Below are 6,178 nucleotides of genomic sequence, written 5' to 3'. Positions count from 1 at the left end.
CCAAATTCGTGTGAATAAAACCTTGACCATACTGTTAAATTCTCTTAAAATATTTCAAAGTCAGAGGTCATCTAAATGTTTAGTTAATGTTCTCTTACATGTATAAGCAATCATATATAGAAGCACTTACTATTGCATCTTTTGACTTCCTGGTCAAAAGACCAAATTCTGATTCTGTGAGGACCAGCGCTCAGTAGATCCCAGAGAGTGTGAAGGCTCGTTCCTGTAGATAGCAGAAAGCCAAGTTCAGCCATCTGCTACATCTTCTTTTAGGAGGATTTGTAGCATTTAACAGCCTGGCTGTTAAAAATAAAATAAAATAAAATAAAATAAAATAAAATAAAATAAAATAAAATAAAATAAAATAAAATAAAATAAAATAAAATAAAATAAAATAAAATAAAATAAAATAAAATAAAATAAAGATGAGAATATCTCAAAGAGACAGAAAGGAGTTAGGGGCAGTAGAATGACAGTTTCACCCCAGAATGTTAATAAATTTTGATCTCCTGTAAGCAGCCTTCACAACACATAAACATGTACATAAACTCTATCCAAAGGCTTGCTAGTTTAGTGTGGGTTTAATTGGACCACGGTAAAATGCTGCATCATGAGCTCATGAATAAATAGCCACAAGAAAGAAGTATATGAGAAGTCACCTGCACCATATAGCTTTTATCCTGTGAAATATAGGAGTACCTCACCACCCTTCAACCTCATGAGAGTCCCAAATCTATGGTCGTGGCATGGTGCAGGGTAGGAATCTAGTGGATAACGTCACTGAGTGGATGCTGATGCTTGGTAACGGCTTCTGAAGATATGTGCTTTGAGTCTCCTGGTCCTCTGTGGGTAGACATAAATCTGACCAGGTTGCCCTGAAGGAACTGGTACTGGGGTGCAATTCAACTGTCCACAAACACATTACCCACATCTATGGAGAAGTCTGCATCAGCATTAGTTATGTAGTTTTTATTCTTTTATCCACAGTGATGAATAAAAAGGATGTGATTCCTTTCAGAGTAAGGGAGGTAAATTGTGCCTTAGAAATGCCTGTATGTCTCCAGTCTTGAGGACCAAAAGGATCTGACTCAACTGTCAGTGCCTAAATGGTAGATGCAAAAGCTGTGTGTGATCAAACCTCCTTCTGAGATTAATGCGAATCCTGTCTTCAGAGAAGTTTCACTTCATGATTTAGACATTATGATGGAAAGTATGCAAACCTTCGGGCTTCATCTCTGTGCTATTATTCTTGTCTGTACAGGGTGTGATGGTCTGCCATGCTGCTCCACTGACATTTGGCAGTCCACCCTGATTTATGTGGTCATGAAATATGATGTATGTACTCACTGACTATTTCTCTACTTACACTGTGACAACCCTCAGTGGATCTGGTCAAGGCCAAACAGACAACCTGAATGATTTTAATTACCGAGTGGCCATTAAATGGTTTAAAGATTTCTGTAAGTGTCAAATGCTATTAATCAAGAATATATTACTATAATACTCTCATTTCTTGGCATTATTTGACTCTATTTCACATTTAATGTGATGGAATATTCTAACTGCCAGATGATTCTCCATGCACTTTTCTGAGTGTTGTATATGGCAAGCCCTTTTTTGGGGGGACATAAAAGAAAAGGAACTTTAGAGTTCAGTGCATAAAATGTTACATAGAACTTAATTTATTTAAGCTCTGTCTCCCAGCATGTGGGAGGGGTACAAGCAGAACTGGGCCCTTGCTGTGAGTGGAGATGTGCTGTCTGGGGCTGTGGCCTGGGAAACCTTCAAGTATTCTGGTCTGAGGCAAATCCAGCTGACTCTTTTGGGAATGCATCTGGATCCTACCACATTTCTCCAGGAAGCAGACAATGTTGGTTTTGTTTGTTTGTTTGTTTGTGTTTGTTTTATTCATTTGTTGGTTGGTTTTCTCTCCTCTTTTTATATAAGATGTCAGGATTTCCCCTGTGGTTATAAGAAAAAATGTTCCATTCCCATCTGTGTGTATAAATGAATTAGCAGTTCCCAAGGTGAAAGGATAAAATTTCAAATTAGTGTTCAGCCTGAAAGAATATTTTAGGCAAAAATAATAAATGCAGATTTGATTCACCCCTGTAATACATTGCTGCAAACTGAAAGCAACACTACAGATCTCCATAGCAGGGAGGTCTGGGGCCAATTAAATGGACAGGAGTCTAATGGCTCCATGTAAAATTGAGATATCTCACCAAATGATCACCCCTTACCAAATTACCTACTGAGCCAGCTCACTGTCATCTTTCCTTAGCATGTGACTTAGGTGTCAGCTGAAGTAAGCTAAACAGTGACCAGTAATCCTCCATTTCCTCAGGTCACTCCCAGGTCATTCCTATATCTTGGCTGAGCTTAATTATTAAGTTATGCCAATGTGGTTACCTATTTACATATCTGAGTCCTACAATAGGGCTTTTCAGAAAAGGAAGCCATGGAAAGTTAACACGTTTTCACCTCATTTTTTCAAAACTTTATACCTGGTTGGTCATGAGCAAAGAAAAAAAAATATCTGTAAGAAATATAAGAAATCTGATCTGTGTTTGAGTGTTGTGTAGCAACTTGAAATGAGAGCTCAGTGCATCAAGCTCTGAGCTTAGAAATACTTCAGAGAAAATTAACCAGTTTTATTAGAAGTAAAAAAAAAAAGGGGGGGGGGGAGGGGGAGAAGGAAAATTATTTTTCTTAGCATCCTTTTTCAGAATAATTTGTCTGCAAGACCCAGTGGGATACTTATGTGTCTTCTCACTTGAAATGTGGGCAGCAAATCCAAGATATTCCTAAGTAAATATATTGGAGAAATAAAGATATTATAAAATTCTTAAAACTGTTATGGATTGTGTGTTAAAACATAACAAAACAGAGTTAATTGCTATATGCCCTTGGAATGTCACTGCTATTAATTACATGGGTGCAGGTAGGAAGCCAGGTCTGGACAGGATATAAGCAAAGCCTACTTGGTAGTCCTGTGCTGGGCAGGTCATCTTCTGCCTGTCTATCTCTGAGAGCAAAGCCCCCCAACAAAATCTCTGCTGTCCACTCTCAGCTTCAGAAGACACACCCCATGCAGGAAATTAAACAAAGAAAACATGAAAAAAAAATCAACAAAACAAAACAAAGAAGAGCAGCAGCAAAAACAACAACAAAGACAAACAAACAAACAAACAAACAAACAAAAAAAAAGCAAAGACAGACCAGGGCTGAACTGGATTACGTCAGAGAGGTTTCTGTTCCTTTGCCTGGAAGGAGACCACTCCACACTGATGCCATTATTGGGAAATGCCTATGGACTCTCACTATAATGTTCAGGGACCAGTTCTGACCAATGAGAGCTATTTCTTCCAGCAGAGCTGCAGCTCAGCTTTTCAAATCACCAATTCTGCTTTACCCCACTAGTCTGCCTTCTCAAAACAAAGATATGAAAGCTGCTAGCCAGTGAGAAAAACAGCTGTAGGGCCAAAGCCCAGTGTTTTTCCTTTGTCTAGGATTTGCCATCAGGGAGCAGGAGTTTTACCCTCTTCTTGGATAGTGTCACCCGACATTAATTGCCTTTCTGTTTTCTTTTTATGTCCTCACATACAGCTCAGGTGGCAGAAGAAAAAAAAGAAGACGTTCCCACCGTATCTGGAAAAGTGGACAAGGCTCAGGGTAAGAAAGAAGGATCCAAAGGCTCCAAGAAGAAAGATGGTGAGAAGGACCAGAAAGAAGGATCCAAGAAAGAAGGGAAAGATGCCAAAAAGAAAGAAGGAGAAAAGGGAGAAAAAGGAGAAAAGGGCGAAAAGGGAGAAAAGGGCAGCAATGACAAGAAACAAGGTGGTGGAAAGAAAGGTGAAAAAGAAGGTGAAGCAGCAAAATCTGGAGGAAGCACCAAAACAAATGGCAAAGCTGGTGGGAATGCCAAAGCCCCAGCAAAGAAGAAGTGACCCCGCTGAAGGTGGTGGTAGCAGTCCTCTAGGGAGGGCACATTCAAATACTTGTGGGGAGCTGATGGTACTTGCCTCCATGCATTCAGGCTGTTGAGTGCCACTAGATGTACGGATTTATTACATTTTGAAGACCAAGTCACTGACATTTTTGTCCATTAGGGGAAATTTGGCCATTTGGCTAGACAGTGGCTTGTAAAAAAAAAAAAAAAAAAAAAAAAAAAAAAAAGCACTGTGCAGTGCTACGTGAGAATAGCAGCTGGAACCAAATTGCAGCCTGGAGTAAGAAGCAGATATTTGGACAAGCATGGAACCTCAAAAGATTTGCATTCCTTAAACTAAAGGGAGGACATGATTCATTTAAAATATGTTCTTCTTGAAGGACTAAAGGCTTTTGATAAACATTAACTAGCACTCATCTCCTCCTAAATAGAATTTGCACATGGGTAATTTTGGGCATTAAGTAAATTCTGCTTGTTAAAATCCAAAGAATTGGGGTTTTTAAGTCATAGCTCATTTTGTTTCTGAGAGTTGGCTTGGACACATGGGAGAAAGCTTTCCTTCCCTCTCTGATGCCTCTTTCTCTGAACTGCTGAAGGAAATACTTCCTTAGACACAGAACTGCATATTTCCCAGAAGATTTATCAACCCTTTTCTCTTCTCTGATGAAAGACACATAAATCAAGCTGTAGGAGGATGTGCACAGAATAAAGAGATAGACTGCATCTGTGCTGCTGCGGGCAGTGGCTGCCCTCCGTCCATCATCCCTTCCACGAAGGCTGCAGACAACGAGAGCCCGCCGGGATAAAGGGGATGTGAAGTTTTTCGGCATGTAGCAGAAGAAGCTCAGGGTCTCCAGGGAGCAGGGCTGAATGCATTTATGTCTTCTCTCTCTTCCTGAGCAGTTTTGAAACCAGGCCTTTGGCTACACTTCCACGTGGCTGCTATTTCTCTCACCTCCCGGAGAATTTTCAAGAGTACTGTGTCCTGTAAATATCACAGCAATGTATGCCTTAAGATTAATAGCCATGGAATATTTACATGCACAAATACAACACATTCATGCTAATGAGAGAGAGATTTCAAGCTATCTTGATGACTAAATCTCTCCCTGTTGTCTGTTGCCTATGCTGTCTCTGAGTATTTATAGTGGTATATGATGCTACACTGGGGGGTGAGGAGGGAGTTATCTCCAGTTGCTTATAAGGCTCAGGACCTAGGATTTACATTTGTATTAATCCAACTATTTTTTATCCACCCTGTGATTTCAATGTACACAGAGAGCTGATATATCACTGCAAAGACATTCATCCTGTCTTTTTCTCCCCTTCTCTCCTTTCCTACTCACCGCATATTGGTACAAAGGCACCAGAGCTAGTGAAGAGATGGTGTGGGACTTGAGGAGCAAAGATGTTTACAACCACAAAAATATTTACTAGGAGAGTGAATTGTGGCACTTCACTGGCCCCAGGCATTATCTCCATAGAGTATGAAAAATACTTCTGACTCTAGATGCAGAAGTGGTTGGAACCCTAAATCTCCATCCACTGCAATTAAACCCCTGATGAGTGCGAATATGTACATTATTATGTTTAAGTTGCTGAATCTCAGTCCCATCCCTAGTTTTTCAATGGATGAAGATAGGCAAGAAGTGTGGGGATTACAGCTTCCAAGCAGGAGTGGATAAAATGTTTTTAATTCCTTCTTCAATCTGAGAGGCCTCAGATGCCCAGCTTTATGGCTCAGGACTACCACTGGGTTGTAACACCAGGAAAAGGACTTTTATCCACTACTTCAGCTGGAGCAAATAGGAACACAACAGTCATGCGGACATCTGAGGAGGAAGCAATTCTGTAGGAGCCCAGATCTGTAACCCGGTCTGTGTGTACGTGTATGTGTAATAGCAGACGAGGGAGGTATCAGTTCATATTCCTTAGGTTCTCCCCCCTTTGCTTGGGGAGTTGCAGAGACTCCTAGTGCCAGAGTTGATGAAATCACATTGATTCCAACACAGAGAAACATGTCAGGTATCAATCATTACATATAAGTCACCTGCTTTCTTCTGGTCTCCCCCTGTGTAATGATTTATTTAATAGAGTCTGAAAGAGAAAATAAATGGAAAAAGATTTTAAAAACCTGCATGCACACCCTGCATGCACAGGTGGCAGTACCTGGGAACTGCACAAGGTTACATGAGCTCATATTCTGGCTCACTGTGTATTTTAGGG

The sequence above is a fragment of the Netta rufina genome (assembly GCF_964035555.1).
Source record: "Netta rufina genome assembly, chromosome: 2".
Classification (NCBI taxonomy): Eukaryota; Metazoa; Chordata; class Aves; order Anseriformes; family Anatidae; genus Netta; species Netta rufina.
The sequence above is the reverse complement of the archived record's forward strand: the minus strand, read 5'-3'. Positions refer to the sequence as shown.